The 25,516-nt window shown below is 43.6% G+C and overlaps 1 protein-coding gene across 8 annotated transcripts in view; it reads right to left on the reverse strand.

Annotated features, from left to right (window-relative positions):
• Positions 1 to 25,516, reverse strand: part of LOC101902122 (uncharacterized) — a 493,329-nt gene that overhangs the window by 234,018 nt on the left and 233,795 nt on the right. For 3 of the 8 annotated variants that reach the window (XM_059883916.1, XM_059883914.1, XM_059883915.1), the window contains one exon: positions 1 to 25,511. This exon is cut by the window's left edge and continues 36,021 nt beyond it. The exons of 4 other annotated variants lie outside the window; for them this stretch is intronic. The gene's annotated coding sequence lies outside the window, so the exon portion shown is untranslated. The remainder of the gene's footprint in view (positions 25,512 to 25,516) is intronic. One more of the 8 variants, XM_059883919.1, reaches the window with a different exon arrangement.

The raw sequence follows: 25,516 nt of genomic DNA on the forward strand, positions 1-25,516 counted from the left end.
TGAGTCAATCCTCAACGAAACCAACCCTGAATATTCACTGGAAGGGCTGATGTTGAAGCCGAAGCTCCGATACTTTGGCCACCTAATGCAAAGAGCAAAATCATTGGGAAAGACCCTGATACTGGGAAAGATTGAAGGCAAGAGGAGAAGGGGGCAAACAGAGGATAAGATGGTTGGATGGCATCACCAACTCAATGGACATGAGTTTGAGCAAACTTCGGGAGACAGCGAAGGACAGGGAAGCCTGGTGTGCTGCGGTCCGTGTGGTCACAAAGAGTCAGACACGGCTTAGTGACTGAACAGCACCACTGAAGGCCATCTCTACTGCTTCCAAATGAAGGCGATTGTGAATAAAGCTGCTAGAAGCATTCATGTGCAGGTTTTGTGTGGAAATAAAGCAGAGGTCCGAGTCATAAAATCAAAGGCAATAATTAGACACATACACACATTCACACAAACATGAAAAAACAAATAAAAAAATACACATAATGCCTGGCCTTGCTGTGTAAAACTGCACACTACACATTAGGCACATACTTCCCACTTAAGTAACCAGATTATCACTCAGTGTATGTTTTTCTTTTCTTTGGAAACCAAAGAAAGCAGGTCAAATTAGTAAGATTCCCCTTTAGTGGGGTATGTATTTGAACTGGGATTATAGTATGCAATAAACTGGAACACTGTGCAAAAATCAGATTGCTGACTTGCTTTGAAATACCTAGCATTCCTCAAGGTTGAATACGAACCACGTTAGAGCACATTAATATGCAAACTGTCCACAATAAAATTACAGCATTTTGTGGCTGTGAGGTTACTTGATAACTCAAAGTGTTGCCATTTTAGAGGACTATCGCATTAATTTTCAAAGCCAGAAACCAGGGGTCAATTTTACTTCCCTTACATCAGAAGAAACCTATCTTCTCTCATCTGAAGAACTTTAAAATACCTTGTCTCATGAACGGAAGACAGCAACAGGTGGGATAATCTAATAGGTGGGAACAAATGTCCTGACAGACACGGAGCCAAAAATAAAAGTTATTTTTGCACATTCATTACTTTTCCTTGACCTCCCTGGAAGAGCTGCAAAATCTTTCAAGTATTATCCAAATTATGTAAAACAAGGAGCTTCCATAGCTTTTGGGTATCTCTTATGAAATATCATTAGTAATAAGAGCGAAAACAGCATATTATGGTTTTGATATAACGGCATGTCTCTGAAATTAACCACGTACAACTTAAAATGGAACCTTAAATAATCATGTCTCTGCTGCTGCTGCTGCCGCCAAGTCGCTTCAGTCGTGTCCGACTCTGTGCGACCCCATAGACGGCAGCCCACCAGGCTCCCCCGTCCCTGGGATTCTCCAGGCAATAACACTGGAGTGGGTTGCCACTTCCTTCTCCAATGCATGAAAGTGAAGAGTGAAAGTGAAGTCGCTCAGTCGTGTCCCACTCTGAGCGACTCCATGGACTGCAGCCCACCAGGCTCCTCCGTCCATGGGATAAGCAGTGCAAATTTAGAATTTAATGAAGGAAGCTAATATAAAATTAGATTGAATACATCATTCCATATGGTGTCCTTTGAAGCAAATTGAAAATCTTTTTATTCTTTATGTTACTCATTTTTCCCACTCTCTCAGTCATCAAGAACGAAAGTTCCGATTTTACTATTTTTGGCATCATGTGAAGGGTTTGAATGTTATTTGCTGGCATTAAAACTTCTTTAGAAGACAACAAAATTAGGGGAAAAAATATATGAAAGTAAAGATTTCCAGAACAAATATTTTTGAGGGAAAAAAAAGAAAAACATTATTCCATATTCCGTTACTATTTCTAAACCTTCAACTCAATGACTATAGAATTACATAATTTGGAAACCAACTTTTTCCAACCCCTTCACATCACAGAACCACTGAATGTCTTTAAATTGATTTTTAAAATGAAATCCCCTCTTTCCAGAAAAAAGATAAATAAGAAAATACAATAAATAGTCCCCATTATTCGAAAATAATTTTTATAGCAGAGTATCTTATTTTCTAGTTTTCTGGGATTCTTTCTCCCTTGAGTCCCTTGGGAGTTTAAAAAGCTGTTTTAAATCCATGAACGAGAATGTCTTTTGAAACAGAGTAAGTGTCTATTTCTTGAAGGGATCCGGGACAAGACAGGGAGACAGCTATGTTTCCAGGGCACCGAGGAGATGGATTTCTGTGTCTTGGGTCTGAACCTGTGTCCCACTGAGGAGGGCTGACGGGCGAGAATGACCCATTAACCCAACACACAGATGGGAAAAGCGGACACTCGTTCACACAGAGGCCTGAGGACCCAGGCAGACGGAGCGTGTGGAGGATGGCGCTCAGCAGGTGAAACCACCACCCCCTTCCCCAATCCCACCGACTTCTACTCTATCAATGATTTTGACCTCAGTAGAATGTGTTGGCCAAATGCCCTTACCTAAAGAAGAGAGTGAAAAAGTTGGCTTAAAGCTCAACATTCAGAAAACTAAGATCATGGCATCCAGTCCCATCACTTCATAGTAAATAGATGGGGAAGCAGTGGCAGACTTTGTTTTGGGGGGGCCCCAAAATCACTGCAGATGGTGACTGCAGCCATGAAATTAAAAGACACTTGCTCCTTGGAAGCAAAGTTATGACCAACCTAGACAGCATATTAAAAAGCAGAGACATCACTTTGCTGACAAAGGTTAGTCTAGTCAAGGCTATGGTTTTTCCAGTGGTCATGTATGAATGTGAGAGTTGGACTATAAAGAAGGCTGAGCACCAAAGAACTGATGCTTTTGAACCGTGGTGTCGGAGGAGATGCTTGAGAGTCCCTTGGCCTGCAAGGAGACCCAACCAGTCCATCCTAAAGGAGATCAGTCCTGGGTGTTCATTGGAAGGACTAATACTGAAGCTGAAGCTGAAACTTCAATACTTTGGCCACCTGATGCAAAGAGCTGACTAATCGGAAGAGACCCTGATGCTGGGAAAGATTGAAGGCGGGAGGAGAAGGGGGCAGCAGAGGATGAGCTGGTTGGATGGCATCACCAACTCGATAGACATGAGTTTGAGTAAGCTCTGGGAGTTGGTGATGCACAGGGAGGCCTGGAGTGCTGCACTCCACGGGGTCACAAAGAGTCAGACACGGCTGAGCAACTGAACCGAACTGAATGTGTGGAGAAAACTCCAACTGCATTGCCCAAGATCCAGGAAAAAAAAAAAAAAAAAAACTTCCAGCTCAATCACCAAGGATCTGAGAGACCGGCCTGAAAGCTGCCCTCAACGTCTTTGAAGATCAAAGACACTGTGACCGAAGAGAGAGCCAGAAACGGCTTTAGTAAAATGCCGGTGGGAAGCCCATGTTCAGAGAAGGGGACATCTAGTGCTCAGGGCACATTCGGGTTTCTATGGCAACTGGCGTCCATCACATCATACGGAGGGTATCATTTTCATTATATAAAAACACCATTTATTTATTGTATCATTAACTAGGTCATTTCTCCCAACACAGGCAAAGCCAGGCTAATTTCGGCATTAAAGACAGTACCAGCTCCTGAAAGAGGAAATCTCAGGGTCCTAGCAAGAGCTCCTTCCTACAATGCTGTGTTCCCAGAAGACTCAATCATGTCCAACTGTGCCTGGCCACCTGAGAGCCCAGGGCACCGTCCTTGCCTTGGTTAGCATCCGTGCCAAGTCAACATGATGCCACGTGCCGGGAGGCCTTTGAACAACTGGAAAGGTCCTTTGAAAAGACGCTTTCCACCAAAACAGAAGATGATCCAAAAAGGACGACTGCATTTCCTGGTCATTTTAAAATCCAGCCACCTGAACCTCCCATAAAACTGTACAGTGATTTCTTTAGAATATTAAGACATAAAAGGCAATGAAGAATCTTTTCAGATAACAAAGAATAAAGAGGGCTTCCCTGGTGGCTCAGCTGGTAAAGAATCCCTTTGCCATGGGGGAGACCTAGGTTCAATCCCTGAGTCGGGAAGACCCCCCCCCGGAGAAGCGAATGGCAACCCACTCCAGTGTTCTTGCCTGGGGAATCCCATGGACAGAGGAGCTTGATGGGCTACAGTCCATGGGGTCACAAAAGAGTCTGACACAACTGAATAGTGAACACTTCAAGAATAAATATTCCCTCTGGAACCATCCAGAAGAGTTTCCTGACTTTATCCTCACTGATTTCTCATTATTAGTGCGTGTAATTCATGTCTGAATCGGCCTTATCTGATTACGCTACATATTACTGAAATGTATCTGGCACAGGCTTTTTAGCTATCACGACTGTGATAGTCATAATCTTTTGAGGCAAGCTTGGAACTACAGAAGAGCTATAGCTAATTTGGCATTCAAAATGAATATAACGTTGCCATTGGCAGAAACATGGATGTGCCTAGAGATGACTGTACTAAGCAAAGTAAGTCAGAAAGAAAAAGACAAATACCATATGATGTCACTTAATGGAGTCTAAAATGCAGTACCCATCAACGTACCTCCGAAACAACACCAGACTCACAGATACAGAGAACAGACTTACGGTTGCCAAGGTGGAGATGAAAGCGGGGAAGGAATGGGAGTTTGGGGTTGGCAGAGGCTAACTGGTATACAGGCATAAAGATAAGCAAGAAGGCCCTATTGTACAGCACGAGGAAGTAGATTCAGTGTGCTGTGATAAGCCATGATGGAAAAGAAGATGAAAAAGAATACACAGATTCATAACCGAGTCACTCTGCCGTACACTAAAAATCAACACAGCCTTGTAAATCAACTACACGTCAATAAAATTAAAAAAAAAATAATAAACCCTAACTGGGCATTGAGACACACCGGTCAGTGAACAAAGTGATTTTATTTGATATTATCTTGAGAAAAGACAAAGCTATTTCAGTTTGACGTGCTTGACAATTTCAAGTCCCAGGACTCGTTTCCTCATTCATAGAAAATAGGAAATAGTAATATCTACTTCATCTGAGGTATTCTATCGTGAAAGTATTTCAACAGCGTCTGGGACCTATTTTCTCCAATGCCTCTCCATTACCTGCTGTCACAGGACTCAGGAGCTGGGTTCTGACACCGATTAAAAGAAAAAAAGAAAAAAATCAGAAAAGGTTTCAACACTGTCTAGCGTCACAATAACACTTTTGGAATACAGGTGTAGGCTCTCAAGGGACCACCTGGAAAGCAAACACTCAGCTGTGTGTGTCAGTTCTCACAGGACTTTTTTTTTTTTTTTCCCTAGTCATCACGCAGCTAGAGGGCGTTCCGGAACTTGCCTTGCCTATTGACACTGGACTGATTAGCACTTGATATTCGTGGCATCTGAAGGGTACGTTTGGAGAGGGCAAACCTTCCTACTGCTTCTAATTGTTACTCCCTTGACAGAGATGAGGAACGGGGTGGGCTAAGGACCTCCCCACATTAGGAATGCCTTTCCTTCCTGGAAGAGGCTTTCTATGTTTTGAAATGGGTATGTGTGCCAGGCAAGAGTGAGAGAGAGCAGAAACAGTCCAGTGTCACAGATACACTTTCTCTGCCAGGCAAATAGGACCCAGATCCTGGCAGGCACCTGCCTTCTAAAGGTGGGAGTCGGCTACTGGCAGGATCCTAGACCCAGGAAGGATAGTCAGCCTCAGAGCTTGTCGACCCATTCCCACGACCTTCATGGGAAGACAGCTCCTAATCCCTCGATTCAGTTAGAATCCTTCTAAAACTGACAAGTCAGGTATATACGGCTGTGAGAGTTGGACTATAAAGAAAGCTGAGCACCGAAAAATGGATGCTCTGGAACTGTGGTTTTGGAGAAGACTCTTGAGAGTCCCTTGGACTTGCAAGGCAGATCCAACCAGTCCATCCTAAAGGAAATCAGTCCTAAATAATCACTGGAAGGACTGATGCTGAAACTGAAAGTCCAATCTGCTGGCCACCTGATGTGAAGAGCTGACTCATTTGAAAAGACTGTGATGCTGGGAAAGATTAAAGGCAGGAGGAGAAGGGGACGACAGAGGATGAGATGGTTGGATGGCATCACCGACTCGACGGACATGCATTTGACCAAGCTCTGGGAGTTTGTGATGGACAGGGAGGCCTGGCGTGCTGCAGTCCATGGGGTCACAAAGAGTCAGACATGACTGAGCGACTAAGCTGAACTGAACACTGAGAACAACAGTTTTCTCTCTTCTCCAACAGAGCCATGATACAGCAAGCATGCCTGCCCTTCCAGCAAGAAGACACCTCTCACGGAACTTCACAGCACACCTTTCTCTTTCCGTATGACTCTGCTTTGTTCAATGAATCAAAATACCAACAGCATTTTGCATAGAACTAGACCAAATAATTAAAAATTTTGCATGGAAACACAAAAGACCCCAAACGGCCAAAATAATCTTGAGAAAGAAGAATGGAGCTGGAGCAATCAAGGTCCCTGACTTCAGAATATACTTCAAAGCTATAGTAATCAAAATAGTTTGGTACTGACACAAAACAGACACAGAGATCAATGAAACAGAACAGAGGGCCCAGAAAGAAACCCACGCATCTGTTCAATTACTCTACAATAGAAAAGGCAAGAGTATAATATGCAGAAAAGATAATCTCTTCATTAAGCGGTGCTGGGAAAACTGGACAGCTACATGCAAAAAATGAAATTGGACCATTCTCTAACACCACACATAAATAAACTAAAAATCTATTAAAGACCTAAATGTAAGACCGGACACTATTAAATACTTATAGGCAGGACAGTCTTTGACATGAATCACAACAGTGTCTTTTGGGAAATAACCCACAGAACGGGAGAGAATATTTACAAATGATGCAACCGAAAAGAGGTTAAACTCTAAAATAGACAAACAGCCCATACAGCTCAAAACAACCCAATCCAAAAAATGGGTAGAAGACCTAATTTGACATTTCTGCAAATAAGATAGAGAAATGACCAAAAGGCAAATGAAAAGATGTTCAACACTGCTAATTATGAGAGAAATGCAAATCAGAACTACAAAAGTGTACACATAATAAATGCTGGAGAGGGTAAGGAGAAAACAGAACCCTCTCACACTGTTGGCAGGAGTGTAAACTGATGTAGTCATTATGGAGAACAGCATAGAGAATCCCTGAACAAACTCAAAACCAGAACTGCCATATGTTCCCCCAGTCCCACTCCTGGGCATATATCCAGAGAAAACCATAATTCCAAAAGATACATGCACCCCAGTGGTCACTGCAACGCTGTTCACAAGAGCCAAGACATGGAAACAAGCTAAGCGTCCATCAGCAGATGAACGGATAAAGATGCGTATATACAATGGAATATTACTCAGTCATAAAAAAGAATGAAATAATGCCATTTGCAACGACATGCATGGACCCACAGAATATAATGCTAACTGAAGTCAGATATAAATACCATATATCCCTTTTATGTGGAATCTAAAAAAATTGAAATAAATGAACTTACTTACAAAACAGAAACAGACTTACAGACACAGGAAACACACGTCTGGTAACCAAAGGGGGAAGGAGGAGTGGATAAATTAGTTGTTTGGGATTAAAGGGTACACCCACTGCTACATATAAAGTAGATGACCCACAAGGACCTATTGTATAGCGTGCAGAACTATATACTCAATATTTGATAATAACCTATATGGGAAAAGAATCTGAAAAATATGTACATATGTATGCTGCGCTGCTGCTAAGTCACGTCAGTCGTATCCGACCCTGTGCGACCCCATAGACGGCAGCCCACCAGGCTCCTCCGTCCCTGGGATTCTCCAGGCAAGAGTACTAGAGTGGGGTGCCATTGCCTTTTCTGAATATATGTATATACATGCCTTCTCCATATATATGTACATACATGCACAAATACAAATGCATATATACATATATATGCACATATAACTGTATGTACTTATACACATATCAGTTCAGTTCAGTTCAGTTGCTCAGTCGTGTCTGACTCTTTGCAACCCCATGGACTGCAGCACGCCAGGCCTCCCTGTCCATCACCAACTCCCAGAGCTTACTCAAACTCATGTCCATCTAGTGGTTGATGCCATCCAACCATCTCCTCCTCTGTCGTCCCCTTGTCCTCCTGCCTTCAATCTCTCCCAGCATCAGGGTCTTTTCCAGTGAGTCAGTTCTTCGCATCAAGTGGCCAAAGTATTGGAACTTCAGCTTCATCATCAGTGCTTCCAAAGAATATTCAGGACTGGTTTCCTTTAGGATGGACTGGTTGGATCTCCTTGCAGTCCAAGGGACTCTCAAGATAAATGCATATATATACATAACTGGATAACTCTGCTGTACACCTGAAACTAACAATATTGTAAATCAACTATACTTCAGTAAAAAATAAAAATGGAATGTCTGAACCTATGACTAGTTTCTAATTCCAAAATTCATACTCCATGAAATATAAACATTCAGAGGTACTGGTGTGAACTGTAGCCATTCTATTAGGACAAAACCTCATTGATGGGCTGACTGAAGAGATTAAATAATAAAACTATACATAGGGGTAAGAGTTAAAAGGAAAAGGTTCATCTTCTCCTGTAGGTACTTTATGGATTGAACCGAATTTGTACTTAACTGGAGTGATTTATAAAGGACTGATTTAAGCAGGGGTTTTAACTATCAAAGTCCAAATGGATATGGCAGCTCTTTGCTCCTTGTCACATGCATTTACAGCATAACCTGAAAAGGAAAGTACTGTGTACTGCTCTGAAATGTTTCAAATTTTTAGTCTTCTATAAATGGAACTCACACAAGTTATTACATAACCCTAGATATCAGAAAGCAATTGCTTATGAACAATTTTCATTTCAGCACCTTCATTCTATCATCACACATATCTCTTATTTTTGTTACTAGCAGTATTGCGTACATGCCAAGACTTTAGTGAAAATCTGTTTTTCAGAATATGTAAGTTTGTAGAATGCAGCATTCCCAAAGACTTTTGGATAATTACAGAGAAAGTGAAAAGTATAAAAACTATTAAAAAAAATCTGAGTCATCTATCTTCACATCAGGTTCACTACTGTTATAATAACACTGCCTTTTTAAAAAACTCAAGTACCAGCTTTCTAGTACTTGATAACATCTAATGACGTCGAACAATTCACTGGAACAGGCAGCTTCTTCGATCTTCAAATTGCTGGAATTCAATTCTGTGCTACATGTTTTTTTAGGCAAAAATAAGACCTGACAAATTCTCCCATGAAATAAAACAGGGAAACCTCGTCAAAATAACAGTCTTTTTACTGATCACGGCTTTCTTCTTAAATGGAGCTTCCCTGGTGGCTCAGCTGGTAAAGAATCTGCCTGCAATGTGGGAGACCTGGGTTCAATCCCTGGGTTGGGAAGACTCCCTGGAGAAGGGAAAGGCTATACCCACTCCAGGATTCTGGCCTGGAGAATCCCATGGACCGTACAGTCCATGGGGTCAAAAAGAGTTGGACACGACTCAGCGACTTACACTTTCACTTTCTCTCTTCTTCCCCTACTGTATGCAGAAGTCTAAATCCACAAGATTGTTTGCAGCTTCTTTCTGCCTTTTTCTCCTCTTTTTCTTGCCTACTTGATCATTCATGGTGTTTTAGTGATAATTTCAGTAGCTTTTTTTATGGGACTTACCCTGCATGTTCATCTTAATGAAGCCTGGAGCTAATGACTACCTTCACTTTCTTGGCATCTATACGGCTCTAATCTTATACACTTTCATCTTTCAGGATAGCTAAAATTTAATCATCTCAAGAGCACAGCAGAAAGAAGACTGGCTATGAAATCTGACAGTCTTGATTTTTCATCTTAGTTTCATCTTTTCTTGGGTAGACGTCAGTAAATAACTTACCTTCTTTGAGGCTTGGTCTTCTGATATGTGAAACTGAGACATAATATTTAACCGCATACTTGAAAGAATAGGATTAAAAGGCACATGTTAGGTTCTTAGAAGTTTCAGTGACTCTTTCCACAAAATTTAATGAGGCAGCTATTAATAAGAGAATCACATCCACCTGATTTGAAATATTCAAGGTAACACTGACACGTATTTCTACCAATTCATGATACAGTTCAGTTCAGTCGCTCAGTCGTGTCCGACTCTTTACGACCCCATGAACCGCAGGACACCAGGCCTCCCTGTCTATCACCAACTCCCGTGATACAGTGTGAACCTAAAATCATGCCTAAACAGAAGGAAATAGAAAAATGATGCCTCAGTGCATTCAAGAATGAATGAATGGATGGTGCTTCCCCGGTGGCTCAGTTGGGAAAGAGACCGCCTGCCAAGGCAGGTGACACGGGTTCAATCGCTGGTCTGGGAGGTTCCACGTGGAGCAACTAAACCCAGGCACCACAGACCCGATGTCTGTGCACCCTAGAATTCATGCTACGCAATAAGAGAAGCAATGAGACGCCTGCACATGGTAACTGGGGATTAGTCACTCCTCTCTGCAACTACAGAAGAGCCCGTGCACCAGTGAAGGCCCAGCAGAGGGAAAAACGAACACAAATACATAGAAGTAAAATAGAAAGAACGAATGAATGCACTTCCATGGAAGTGATGTAATAAACACCAGTAAGCGAATACAATTCAAAACTAGAGACAGAATCATAGAAAGTGCTGTCTTTTCATCTTGTTTGTTGAATTAACACATTGGTCAAGTCCTTCACTTTGACAAGCCTCAGTTTCTTAATCTATAAAATGCAGATACGGGATAATAACATATTTAATGTGCATTTCTAAATTTTTAGGATTCTCTGACTTGATAATTTGGAAGAGTAAACAGTGTATCTCTGTTTATGAACCAAAGCACGAGCAGGTCTAAGGTTTCAATCTGTAACATAATTCCACAAAGATACTTTTAGAAATGTAGTTAATGTCTCAGATTGGTAAAGAATCCACCTACAATGCAGGAGACCCAGGTTCAATCCCTGGCTTGGGAAGATCCCTTGGAGGAGGGCATGGCAACCCACTCCAGTGTTACTGCCTGGACCCCATGCACAGAGGAGCCTGATGGGCTACAGTTCATGGGGTCGCAAAGAGCTGGACACGACTAAGGGACTAACACTACTATAAAGGGAATATTTTAGATAAATAAAATTACCCCAGGTGTTTTATTTTATTTTATTTATTTATTTATTTTTTTACTCCAGGTGTTTTAAAGACTTTTTTTTTTTTTCGGAAGAAATAGGTAGCTTCTTGTGCAATAGCAGTAAGGCCCCTACTTATTGTTCTGTCATCTCTCAGAGAAACATGTTTCACTGACTTGTGTTAAAATGCTGTCAAATTGCGCTTTTCACACTGTAAACTCAACACTTTGATGCATTCCTTTCCAGAAGGCCAGCACGCACAGCCCTTTTCTGACATGCAGTAGGCTGTGTTCTTATTAACTGCTTTTTCCATATGAGGTTTAGATGGCGTAGGACATTATCGCTTTCCTTTCTCATGAGGAAATGAATCTCATCACTGTCCTAACTTGTGGGTATTCTTTTAAAGGAGTGATATTGGATCAAAATACGCTTCTGTCAATTCACTGAATGCCTAAGAATATAACACACTTTTTACATGAAAGCAAAATCACTTTACCTAGCGCTGCTTTCCAAAACAAAAGCAACAGTGTTTGAACGCCTCTTTATCATAGATATTGTGTCAATTTCGCCACTATTCTTGCTTGCTCTTGTCATATCAAGAGGGATATATTAATAAAGTGCTCTGAAGTCATCTAATATTTATCAGCATTTCTTTGTATTACTAAACTATCTGTCATTTTATGTTTTATTTCATGGCATCAATGTTTATATCACTGGATAAATGAATATGCAATAGTAATCATCAGAGTTCAGCTTTGCCTACAAAATTAACTCCATTTTTATGCCTGTTGCTGTTCAGTCACTAAGTCATGTCCAACTATTTGCGACCCCATGGACTGCAGCACACCAGGCCCCTCTGTCCTTCACCAACTCCCGGAGCTTGCTCAAACCCACGTCCATTGAGTCAGTGATGCCATCCAACCATCTCATCCTCTGTCGTCCCCTTCTCCTCCTGCCCTCAATCTTTCTGAGCATCAGTGTATTTCCAGTGAGTCAGTTCCTCGCATCCGGTGGCCAAAGTATTGGAGCTTCAGCTTCAGCATCGGTCCTTCCAACCAATATTCAAGGTTGATTTCCTTCTGGATTGACTTTTGTGCCTGAGACTATTCTTTTTCACATAGGTTTTTCACTCATAAGAAACAGATTTTTTGCAACTTGAAATCTGTGCTTCATCGAGCACAAGGTCATCTGTTATGACCCCTTCCATCTGGAGTGTTCCCTGTATTGCTACCCCTTCATTCACATCTGACCTAACAGCCCTTCTCCACATCAATACCAAACATCCATCTCTTCCATCCTCCACCGGTCCTTCAATCTTCTCTGGAATTTTGCCCCTCTGACAACTTGACTTCCCTTCTTTGTCTGCAGTTTCTGCTCTTCTGCGGCTCACTTCCCTCCGAATTTGAAGATACACTCAATTTTTCCACATTCGGAGAATCCCCCTCAATTCCACTTTCCCCTAAATTAGTGCACTTGCTCTTCTTTCTATCAAGGGAAAAATCACGTGAAATAGTATTCTAACATCAATAATTCCTCGTCTTTTCCCTCTCCGATACTTTTGTTGCTGTTGCTGTTTACTTGCTAAGTCGTGTCTGACTCTTTTGTGACCCTATGGACTGTAGCCCACCAGGCTCCTCTGTCCATGGGATTCTCCAGGCCAGAAGACTGGAGTGGGCTGCCATGTCCCTTTCCAGGGGATCTTCCAGGGATGGAACGTGCGTCTCCTGCCTTGCAGGCAGATTCTTTCCCTCTGAGGCACCAGGGAAGCCCTTGGCAATACTTCTAGCTCCTTACGATACAGATTCTGCCTCTAGTATAGAACCGAAACTGTATTTGGAGTTTGCTTCACTAGATAATTTAAAAAAAAAAAAAGATTTTAACCTGATCAATTTTGCAGCATTTAAAACCACAGACTACACTTGCTGACTGCTGCTCTTCTCCAGTTTTCCCAGCTTTCCGTCTCTCTCTGAGACCGCACTTTCCAAAGCTGTCCAGCTGGGTCGTCTCTCCCCCGCCACCACTCCACACACCCTTTGGCGCTGACATTTACTCAGGGTTCGTAACCCGTCCTCATCTTTTCACTCTGGACTCCTGGCAGCATCACCCAGCACCATCTCCAGCCCACTGGTACCGTCCTCTTTTAAGTCTTCTGTTTTTCAGGTTTGTCTTTCGGACTGCCTCCTGGGCATGTCCACGTGGATGCACCAGGTGACTGACATGTGTTTTTACTGGCGAGAGAATTTGCAGGTTCAAACGTCCAAGGCTACTATTCTTGCTGGTGCACGCCTGGATTATGAGCATCAGTGAAGACGTCTAGGCAGTGTGCTGAAAAGCAGAGACGGTACTCTGCAGACGAAGGTCCCTACAGTCAAGGCTATGGTCTTCCCAGGGGTCCCGTATGCATGTGAGAGCTGGAGCCAACAGAAGGCTGGGTGCCAGAGAATTGATGCCTTTGAACCGTGGTGCTGGTCAAGACTCCTGAAAGTGTCTTGGACAGCAAGGAGATCGAACCTGTCAGTCCTCAAGGAAATCACCCGGAGTACTCATTGGAAGGACGGATGCTGAGGCTGAAGCTCCAGCACTTTGGCCACCTGATGCAAAGAGGAAGAAATGGTTGGTTGGGCAGCGGGGGGAGTCATGGCAGAAAATGAGGGTGGGGTCATGGGAAGAGAGCAACAAGAGGGAGCCTGGGCTTTCTTCCCTGGGACCTGCCCCCTTTCAGTATCTTCCACTGCAGGCAGCTCAGTCCTTCTCTGCCCCTAACTCAATCCCAGCAGGTCTAACGACATCTACTCCTGAAGCACAGGGCTCTCTGCTTCTCACCGCCTCATGCTAACCACGACATGGTCCTCCTCAGGGGACCAAGGTGGACTGAAGCTGGAACTCCAAATCCAAAGCTGCTCACCATACGGCCCCAGTCAGTTTGCTGCCTGGTCCAAAAAAAAAGACAATCGGCCCCAGTCAGTTTGCTGCCTGGTCCAAAAAAAAAGACAATCGGCCCCAGTCAGTTTGCTGCCTGGTCCAAAAAAAAAACAATCCAGACTGAATCTCCGGCTTCCCTGGTTGGTCCAGGGGTTGAGAATGTGCTTTGCAGTGCAAGGGCTTGCTGGGTTCAATCCACAGTCTGGGAAGATTTCACGTGACGCAGGGCAACTGAGCCTGTGCACCCCAACTACCGAAGCTCGCTTGTCTAGAGCCTGTGCCCCAAAACAAGAGAAGTCCCCACAAGGAGAAGTCTGTGCCCTGCAACTGGGGAGCAGCCCCCGCTCTCCATAACTAGAGAAAGCCTGCATGCCGCCAATAATAAAAAAATTAATAAAATTATAAAACTCCAGAACTAGTTATGAAAGCATCTACCAATAGTTTCAATATAAATAAACATTAAAAAAAAAGTGAATCTCCCTAACTTTGAAGACACCTCTCCTTCCTAACGAAGGCTAAAGTGCCTGAGAGTGGATGCTTTTGAACTGTAGTGTTGGAGAAGACTCTTGAGAGTCCTGTGGACTTCAAGGAGATCCAACCAGTCCATCCAAAAGGAGATCAGTTCTGAAGATTCATTGGAAAGACTGATGCTTAAGCTCCAATACTCTGGCCACCTGATGCAGGAAACCAACTCATTGGAAAAGACTCTGATGCTGGGAAAGATTGAGGGCAGGAAGAGAAACAGATGACAGAGGATGACATGGTTGGATGGCATCAACGAGTCAATGGCCATGAGTTTGAGCAGGCTCCAGGAGTTGGTGATGGGCAGGGAAGCCTGGCGTGCTGCAGTCATGGGGTCACAGAGGGTCAGACATGACTTAGAGACTGAACGACAACAAACCCCCTTTCTTCAGCCTCAATATCTCTGCCCACGGAAGTCTATGACAGCAATAACAACTTTATTATCCACTTCTTCCTGGGCACATTTATTTTTGCTGCTCCCTGAAAGGGTTATTTCGGTGCACATGTGCACTTAATAAATGGGGAGATTATTGTTGATTTTATTAAGTCTTAACAACAATTGTTTTAAACACTGATTTCCACATAACATTCAGAATTATGGAGTTTTTAAGAATCAAAGCACCTTTAGACATCTTTTAGCGCCAACAGCTCACTTTCCAGACAAAACTAAGGCCAAACGTTATTTTCTCCGAGACATGAAGCAATCAGTGTCAAAGCAGAAATAAACACCAGCTCTTGATGAGGAACAAAATGGAAATGAACATTATTTCAGCTCATATGATTAATGTGATCTGGCACGATCCATACTGAAAGAGCTCATATAAAACATAATAAATTAGAGAGCCCATGAAAGGATTCTGACCAGAACTGTACTGAGAGTTGTTTATTCTGCAAGATAAAATGGGTTATTTATACATTTAAAATTGTTTATGATTAGCTCACACACTGTACTTTACAGGCTAGGAAAACTTGTTTTTTTTTTTTTTTTTACTATTTTTACTATTTTTTAAAAAAAAATTATGGCTATGTAATTACATTTATAAAGTTCCTGCTTTGGCCTGGTGACTTCAAAACATTACATGATTTTATTTTTTCAAGTGATGAAGGTCAGCTAGACAGCCAACACCAATGCATAAACTAGTCCAAAAACTGGAGAATCTGCCTTCAAACCCAGGTATTGCTACCTACATAGAAAAAAAGGATACTGTAGTTGGATTAAGGGCTTCCCACGTGGCTCAGACGGTAAAAATTCTGCCTGCAACTCAGGAGTCCTGGGTTCGATCTCTGGGTTGGGAAGATCCCCTGGAGGAGGAAATGGCAACCCACTCCAGTATTCTTGCCTGGAGAATCCCATGGACAGAGGAGCCTGGTGGGCTACAGTCCATGGGGTTGCAAAGAGTTGAGCAAATAACACTTTCACTTTCATACTTTGACTTTAATTGGATTCAACCACAACTTTATTTTAAAATACCATAGTCCGTTGGAAAATATCCCTTTCGCTTGAAAAATCACATTCACTTACAATTCACATTCTTGATCCTAGAAGTGACATTTTATAATTCCAATATTCGGCATGCCTCTGAGTCAGGAGTTTTATCTTGGATGCCCTTTAAAGCAGCATTCCCGAATGTTAAAATGATGAATGGCTTTTTATTAAATTTACCGGCCAATCTGCCAATACCTATATGGAAAGCAACGCTTCCCTTCCTGAAGGAATTCTTAGTTTTAATTTACATGGTTTGAAATGCAATGTGCTTCAAGTTTCCAATCATGCGGTTTTGCAATTTGAACTCAGAAATAATCTTGTGAGGAAGAAAAAGTCATATCTTGACATAAATGTAATTTCTTGGGCCTCTTGTCTCTTTTCATGCTAAGTCACTTCAGCTGTGTCTGACTCTCTGCAACCCCATGGACTGCAGCCTGCCAGGCTCCTCTGTCCATGGGATTCTGCTGGCAAGAACACTGGAGTGGGTTGCCGTTTCGTCCTCCATGGGATCTACCCGATACAGGGATCAAATCCTCGTCCTTGTATCCCCTGCATTGGCAGGTGGGTTCTTTACCACTAGCACCATCTGGTCACTTAAGACTTTGCAAAACAGCAAATGAGTTTCTGTTCTTAATTCCCTCCCAGGGCAGTCTTCTCCTTCACTAGCCTTGAGGATCTCTAGAAAGGAAGTGGAGGATTTTGTGTAAGTTGTCTACAACCTATCAGTTCGAGAGTTTAGCATCTACACTTCACTGCCTAATTACAAGAGAGAAGTGAAGTGCAAGTCGCTCAGTCACATCCAACTTTTTGCGATCCCATGGACTATACAGTCCATGGAATTCTCCAGGCCAGAATACTGGAGTGGGTAAGCCTTTCCCTTCTCCAGGGCATCTTCCCCAACCAGGGATTGAACCCAGGTCTCCCTCATTGCAGGCGGATTCTTTACCAGCTGAGCCACAAAGGAAGTCCACTTACAACAGAGAAAAAGGTAATTATTGAGTTACTGAAAAATAAAATTTGACCCAACTTATCAAAGCAACTGCTTTGTTTGAAAGAGACAACCCTGACTCGTATGTAAATTGCCCTGAGAGGTGAGTTACACACAGAGTTGGAATAACAGTAGCAGGGCTAACTTCCTTCTGCTACTGGTCGGGTAGGTCAGTTGTAACACTGTGCTAACAAGGTCAAGGGTACGTTACAAGCGCAGGTGGGTGGCTGACATTACTCTTGATTCATGGCCAGGAAATGCACCTTCAATTTCAGCTGTTTCAGAATCTTATTAGGCACAGCAAGTTCCTTTAATTATGTGTATTTTTAATTTATTTATGTATTGTGCTATTCTACATTATGTTATTGCTACTGCTTCTTCTTTTTTTTTTTTTTTTGGCTGCACGTGGGGCATATGGGATCTAGTTCTGTGACCAAGGATCAAAATTGTGTTCCCTTCATTGTAAGCACACAATCTTCCCCTCGAGAACATCAGAGAAGTTCCAACACTTCTTAAACTTAGGAACACAGCAAACGTTTTCACATGTACTCGTATCTCTTTGGGGGAAATTATCCACTCCGGTACTCTTGCCTGGAAAATCCCATGGCTGGAGGAGCCTGGTAGGCTGCAGTCCAAGGGGTCACTAAGAGTCGGACACGACTGAGCAACTTCAATTTTACTTTTCACTTTCATGCACTGGAGAAGGAAATGGCAACCCACTCCAGTGTTCTTGCCTGGAGAATCCCAGAGACAGGGGAGCCTGGTGGGCTGCCATCTATGGGGTGGCACAGGAGGGGGACACAACTGAAGCGACTTAGCAGCAGCAGCAGCATACATTGATTTATAATATGCATTTGGGTAACTGGGAGATAAATTATAAATTATTCAGTTACAAATGACATTTTCTCCTACAGGAACATGGGCTTGCCTGGTGGCTCAGCTGGTAAAGAATCCGCCTGCAATGCAAGAGACCCCAGTTAGATTCCTGGGTCGGGAAGATTCCCTGGAGAAGGGCACGGCAACCCACTCCAGTGTTCCTACCTGGAGAATCCCCATGGACAGAGGAGCCTGGTGGACTACAGTCCATGGGGTCACAAGGAGTTGGACACGACTGAGCGACTAAGCACACCCCTATGATCACCATCTGAAGGTGACCGTTCAGATTCTATGCTGGACTGCCAGCAAAGGAGGAATGTGTTTAAAGTTCTGTCTTCAGAAACAGACTCACAGACTTAAGAGATGAACATATGGCTGCCGGGGTAGAAGGATGGGGGAAGGAATAGTTAGGGAGTTTGGGCTGGACATGGACACACTGCTGCATTTAACACGGAGAACCAACAAGGACCTGCTATCCAGCACAGGAACATCTGCTCAATCCTCTGTAATAACCTTATAGTCACCAGGGGGAAGGATGGAGGAAGGGATAGTTAGGGAGTTTGGGATGGACATGGACACACTGCTGTGTTTAACCTGGAGAACCAGCAAGGACCTGCCAGACAGCTCAGGGACCTCTGCCCCGTGTCATGTGGCAGCTTGGATGGGAGGGGAGTTTGGGGGAGAATGGATACACGTGTATGTATGGCTGAGTGCCTTCACTGTCCACCTGAAACCACCACATTATTAATCAGCTGTACTCCAATATAAAATAGAAGATTTAAAAGATAAATCATGTTCTATGTTTCCATAACTTCAGTTCCTTAAGAACGTGCCAACTTGGCTCCCAGAGTCCAGGTTAAGTCATACAGACTGGCCTTTAATTGATAACATAAAAGATGCCAAACTGTTTTCTTAGCACTGAAAACATCACGCTTTCCGTGGCCAGCGTTTCACCAAAACCAGGTGGGTCGATTTTCATATTCACGGAAAATTGCTTGAAGGTTATGCAAGTTCTCCGTACTTTGGAGGAGGGGGTGAGGTCATCCCGGGTTTCAGCTTTTAGAAACAGGATTCAACAATGTGGTTTCTGTGATAACAAGCTTTTAGCTCAGGCTCCCCAGTGGCTCAGACAGTAAAGCATCTGCCTGCAATGCAGGACACCCAGGTTTGATCCCTGGCTTGGGAAGATCCCCTGGAGAAGGAAATGGCAACCCACTCCAGTACTCTTGCCTGGAAAATCCCAGGGACGGAGGAGCCTGGTAGGCTACAGTCCATGGGGTTGCAAAGAGTTGGACACGACTGAGCGACTTCACTTTCTTTCACTTTCCCAGTGGCTCAGAAGTAAAAGAGACCCACCACAATGCAGGAGGCACAGGAGACGTGGGTTCGATCCCTGGGTTAGGAAGATCCCCTGGAGGAGGGCATGGCAACCCACTCCAGTATTCTTGTCTGGAGAATCCCATAGACAGAGGAGCCTGGTGGGCTACAGTCCATGGGGTCGCAAAGAGTCAGATGCAACTGAAGCAATTTAGCACACATGTAGCACAGCTCAAGCCTGGGTTTATTATCCTAAACTTAACTTTCCCTTACTCTGATTGTATCTATTTTCCCTAGCCTGTGAACCTTTCTGTAAACTAACCGCTAATTGTTTCAGAGTGAGGTAAGCCAAGTAAACCTAACTGAATAAATGAGTTAAAACCAACAAGCAAAGTAACTGCAGACACAGTGTCCTCTGGGAGCTAGCAAGATTTGTTTATCCATGCTTCTCTTTCCTCCTTCTAAACCTCTGAAATCACAGGGAAAATGTGAATACTTGTTATATAAAACACGTTGCAAAACCGTGGAAAGAATACTTCACATGTCCTGAGATTGAGAGCGGGATCACTAAGCAGAGGGCAAGGCCAACATTCCCATTTTCAGCTTCCCTGCCTCTGGGAGGCTCTCAACACATCCCTGAATGCCAGGAAACAGATCATGTACCCCTCTGGTAGATGGGTACATTTTGACAATTATCATTTAGTCCGGTTCACGTTCCTGAGTCTAGAGAAAGAGAAAAAGGACTCTGGGTGGAGGAGGCTGACTTGACGGGCAGAAGGGGAGCGCTCCTTTTAACACTTAGCTGCAAACACATTGAGTATTTGAGTTGAAGAAACCCAGGGTTTTTGCGATAGAAATCTCTTTAGTGGTGGACCTGTTCAGCAGCTGTACTTTCCCAGATGCGAGTGACATTTTGAAATGTGGCTAGTGCAACTGAGGAGCTGGTTTTTTAAGTTTTATGCTAAATAATGCCAACGTACGCACAGGTGGCTACCATACCAGACAAGAGCAGGTGACGACACAGGAAAGGCACACACAGTGGCCAGACTCTGTTCTGACACCTCCCTGTGTTAGCTGTCCATGCCTGTTATCTCCTCTAATTATTTAGTAGTTAACTGCATTAGTAAAATTCGGGCTTCCCTCATGGCTCAGACAGTAAAGAATTCTGCCTGCAGTGCAGGAGACCCAGGTTCGATCCCAGATTCGGGAAGATCCCCTGGAGAAGGAGATGGCAATCCACTCCTGTATCTTTGCCTGGAGAATCCCATGGACAGAGGAGCCTGGCGGGCTACAGTCCATGAGGTCGCAGAGTCAGACTGAAAAACAGCAACATCTAGTGTCTACAAAGAAACTGAGGACCGGTGCCCTAAATTTCCTCTGAAGTAATTGAGGCAATTTAAGTTCTAAATTATACTCTATCGCATTTATCTCTTTGGTTCACGTAGCTTTTTGAAAACAGGAGATAACCTGATGGTTGTGTGGATCAGCTTGCAAATACGAAATGTAAAGAAATAAAGAAACTCCCATCCTACAAGTCTCTACATGGGCTGCATAAAATGAAGCCACTCTCCGTAGGCTGGTAAAACGCACGAGTCAATCTTATTACGAGTTAATGACGTGCTAGTTTTGATCACTTGGTGTATTTTTTTTAACTCAGTAAGAAGCAATTGATGGCAATTCTAATGTGGGTGCTGCTGGCATGTCTGTTATGTATGCTCAAGATTTCCTTGTATAATGTCTAAATTATCCATCGATTCATATGCTATGATCTAATGTAGGATTGTTTTTTCAAGACAGAGAGAAATCATGAGACAATCGCGTCTCTTTCTCCTTTGAAAAAGTACAAGCAGCATATTCATCCTAGTCTGTATGACCGAGCAAATACTGGGAAGGATTTTTAATACAACAGTTTTTCTTTTGTCTTCCCAACAGATTTGAAAAGACAGACCATCCCTTTTTAATTAGTAAAACAGCAACATGTCCCTGCATGGCTCTGAAAGCCAAGCAGATACATAAAGGTATTAAGATAAAAACTTAAACACGAATGATTCCAATGTCAGGTAATTTTCACCATATGGCAATGAGAGGCTAACTCAGTATTAAATAGTGATAGGAATTCTGTTTCATTTACAAAGTACACAAGTCAAAGAGGGCTCTTACCACTTCCTGTTTCCTTTGCTATATTATGCGTGCTTAAGTTTCTCAGGCATACGATAACGTGCCTTCTTGAAAAAAAAAATCAAGAAACATTTTCTTGGTTAACGATTAATCGGTGCATACAAATGTTTAACAGGGTGTACTGTCAATTAAAAATAAATGCGAGCCTTCCATAAACTTCTGTACAATGTGGAGCAGGACGTTTCTGGGCCACCCTTTCAGCCTGGGGTTGGGCGAGGATGTTCAGGGTTTTTTTCTCAGGTTTCCAGGGAGTCTCCAGTGAATCGGACTGAGTTTTATTTCTGGGTTCCCAGGGTCCAAGCCTTCTTTGATTGACAACTGTTTGCAGAGAGCAGGCCGCGGGCCCAGGGATCTGGCACGAGGACCTAGAAATGACAGACAGCGTTGCTCTGCAAGGAGGTTCACAGATGCCCATGTGGTAACCACAGGGCTAGGCAACGTGCGACCGAGACTATCTCAGATGACCGAATTCGGATGGAATCACCAAGCGCAAGGCACAGGCAAAGGAGGGCATGCAGAGAAAGGCCGCCTCGTGGACACAGCTCGTGTGTCCTCCTCTCTGCCTCTGATTGCATTATTTATTCCCTGGGAGGCTCTCAGCCCCGAGAAATGGGTTCTTCTCCAAAGTCACCAGTTATTTAATTTTCAAAAGTAAAAGTGCTATGGATGGAAAAACACACAAAGTTTAAAAAAAAAAAAAACAAAAAACCACAAGACAAGCAAAATGCTAACTTTAACCTAGAGGAAGAGAAACCAGAGTCATAAACAATACATGGAAATTTGATGTTGTTTGTGCAGTCCCCAAGTCATGTCCAACGCTTTGCGACCCCATGGACGGCTTCACACCAGGTTTCCCTCCTGGAATTTGCTCAAACTCTTGTCCATTGTATCAGTGATGCCATCCAACCATCTCATCCTCTGTTGTCCCCTTCTCCTCCCGCCCTCAATCTTTCCCAGCATCAGGGTCTTTTCCAATGAGTCAGCTCTTTGCATCATGTGGCCAAAGTGTTGGAGCTTTGGCATCAGTCCTTCCAATGAATATTCAGGATTGATTTCTTTGAGGATTGACTGGTTTGATTTCCTTGCTGTCCAAGAGACTCTCAAGAGTCTTCTCCAGCAACACACTTCAAAAGCATCAATCCTTTGGCACTCAGCTTTATGGCACAACTCTCACATCTGTACATAACTACTGTAAAAACCATAGCTTTGTTTATACAGACCTGTGTTGGCAAAGTGATGTTTCTGCTTTTTAATACTCTGTCTGGGTCTGACACAGCTTTTTTTTCCCACGGAGCAGTCACCAAGAAAAGGGTTCTTTCTTTAATGGCTGCAGTCACCATCTGCTGTGATTCTGCAGCCCAAGAAAATGAACTCTGACACTGTTTCCACATTTTCCAATCTATTTGCCATGAAGTGATGGGACCGGATGCCATCATCTTTGTTTTTTGAATGCTCACTTTTAAGCCAGTTTTTTCACTCTCGTCTTTCACCTTCATCAAGAGGCTCTTTAGTTCCCCTTCACTTTCTGCCATTAATGTGGTCATATCAGCATATCTGAGGTTGTTGATATTTCTTCTCCTGGCAATCTTGGTTCCAGCTTGTGCTTCTTCCAGCCCAGCGTTTCTCGTGATGTGCTCTGCATGTAAGTGAAATAAGCAGGGTGCCATTATGCAGCCTTGACGGACTCCTTTCCCAGTTTTAAACCAGTCTGTTGTGCCATGTCTGGTTCTAACCCTTGCTTCTTGCCCTGCCTACCGGTTTCTCAGGAGGCAGGTAATGTGGTCTGGTGTTCAGATCTCCCTGGGAATATTTCACAGTTTGTTGTGATCAATACAGTCAAAGGCTTTAGCATAGTCAATGCATCAGAAGTAGGTCTGATGGAATTCCATCACCTCTACTAGCTTTAACATCAATATATGTGTACTGAGCTTCCCTGATAGCTCAGCTGGTGAAGAATCTGCCTGCAATTCAGGAGACCCCGGTTTGACTCCTGGGTCAGGAAAATCCCCTGGAGAAGGGATAGGCTACCCCCTTGGGTATTCCTGGGTTTCCCTGCTGGCTCAGATGGTAAAGAATTCAAGTGCAATGCAGGAGACCTTGGTTTGATACCTAAGTTGGGAATATTCTCCTGGAACCCACTCCAGTATTCTGGCCTGGAGAATCCCATGGACAGAGGAGCCTGGCGGGCTATAGTCCATGGGGTCCCAAAGAGTCAGACATGACTGAGAGACTAAATACACATATATGCATATGTACATGTACAACTGAGTTACTTTGCTGCACAGAAGAAATTAAGAACACTGTAAATCAACTGTACTTCAATAAAATTCAAAAACAAATAAAAGTATACCAGATAACCATGAGGTACCCTCAGCAATTCTATGTGACACAAAAGAAAATAACTTTGAAAACAACTTCATTTTACCCAAGTACAAACGAAACATTATATACACACAATTGTTTTGACACTGTTTCTACATTTTCCAAACTATTTGCCATGAAGTAATGGGACAGGATGCCATGAGCAGTTTTCAATACACGCTGGAATCATGTGAGGACCTCGTCCAGGGTGTGCCCTAGACTAATAAAATATAAAATTCTGGAAGACAAATGTGACATGGGCACCAGTATTCTAGAACTTCTCAGGTGAGCATCCAGGTCAAGCAGTGCTGGGTAGATCAATACCTTTCAAAACTTACTGGGCACACAGGTCACCGGGATACTGGGTAAAACGCTGATCATAATTGCAGGGTGAAAGCTGAGATTCTGTATCTTAAGAAGCTCAAGGTGATATGTGGAATACACTCAAAGTTGCATGTGGCCAGATGACCCTAAAGGGCAAAGTGGGGAGGAAATACACAGAAATTTCTACAAATACACAGGAATACTTAGAATTGAGACTTTCAGGGCTTCCCTGGTGGTCTCAGTTCAGTCAGTTCAGTCGCTAAGTCATGTCTGACTCTTTGCGACCCCATGAACTGCAGCACGCCAGGCCTCCCTGTCCATCACCAACTCCTGGAGTTTACTCAGACTATGTCCACTGAGTCGGTGATGCCATCCAACCATCTCATCCTCTGTCATCCCCTTCTCCTCCCGCCTTCAGTCTTTCCCACCATCAGGGTGTTTTCAAATGAGTCAGTTCTTCGCATCAGATTGGCCAAAGGATTGGAGTTTCAGCTTCAGCATCAGTCCTTCCAAGGAATATTCAGGGTTGATTTCCTTTAGGATGGACTGGTTGGATCTCCTTGCAGTCCAAAGGACTCTCAAGAGTCTTCTCAACACCACAGTTCAAAAGCATCAATTCTCCTGCGTTCAGCTTTCTTTATAGTCCAACTCTCACATCCATACATGATTACTGCAAAAACCATAGCTTTGACTTGGTCAGCAAAGTAATGTCTCTGCTTTTTAATATGCTGTCTAGGTTGGTCATAGCTTTTCTTCCAAGGAGCAAGCGTCTTTTAATTTCACGGCTGCAGTCACCGTCTGCAATGATTTTGAAACTCCCAAAACTAAAGCCTCTCACTCTTTCCTCTGTTTCCACATCTATTTGCCATGGAGTGATGGGACCAGAAGCCATGATATTGGCTTTCTGAATGCTGAGTTTTAAGCCGACTTTCTCACTCTCCTCTTTCACTTTCATCAAGAGGCTCATCAAGGTGTCATGTTCTAGGGCTTCACAAAGAGTCACTTGTGAAGAACAATATGCGTCAAGGGTCCTAGGAGCTGAGTTCCGTGACGAGCCCACAGCACATGCAGCGTCAGTCTCGCTCGCAGATGCAGTGTCACGCTGCAGGGCTGCAGGCTTTCACAGGGCAGGCTGCCACGCTGGAGCGGCCCACAGGGCAAGGAACTGCAGGCGTCCGGCAACCAACATCCAGCAGAGCGTTGAAGCTCGCAGCATATGGGAATGGGGAGCTCACCGACAACCAGGAGGCGGGCTCCTCCCCCAAGGCAGGTACCCAAGCGTACAGGGTGTATCTTCCATCATCCGGAAATGGACCTGCTGTGTGCGGTCTGGTTCCACATGTGCTCACCCATCACCGCCGTTAACATATGTGGCTCAATGGAACTTGTCAAAGATGCTACAAGGTGTAGCCACGCCTCCTTTGTTTTGCAACGGCTATTGCGGCGTCTGAT

This window comes from Bos taurus, chromosome X (genome assembly GCF_002263795.3).
Source record: "Bos taurus isolate L1 Dominette 01449 registration number 42190680 breed Hereford chromosome X, ARS-UCD2.0, whole genome shotgun sequence".
NCBI lineage: Eukaryota > Metazoa > Chordata > Mammalia > Artiodactyla > Bovidae > Bos > Bos taurus.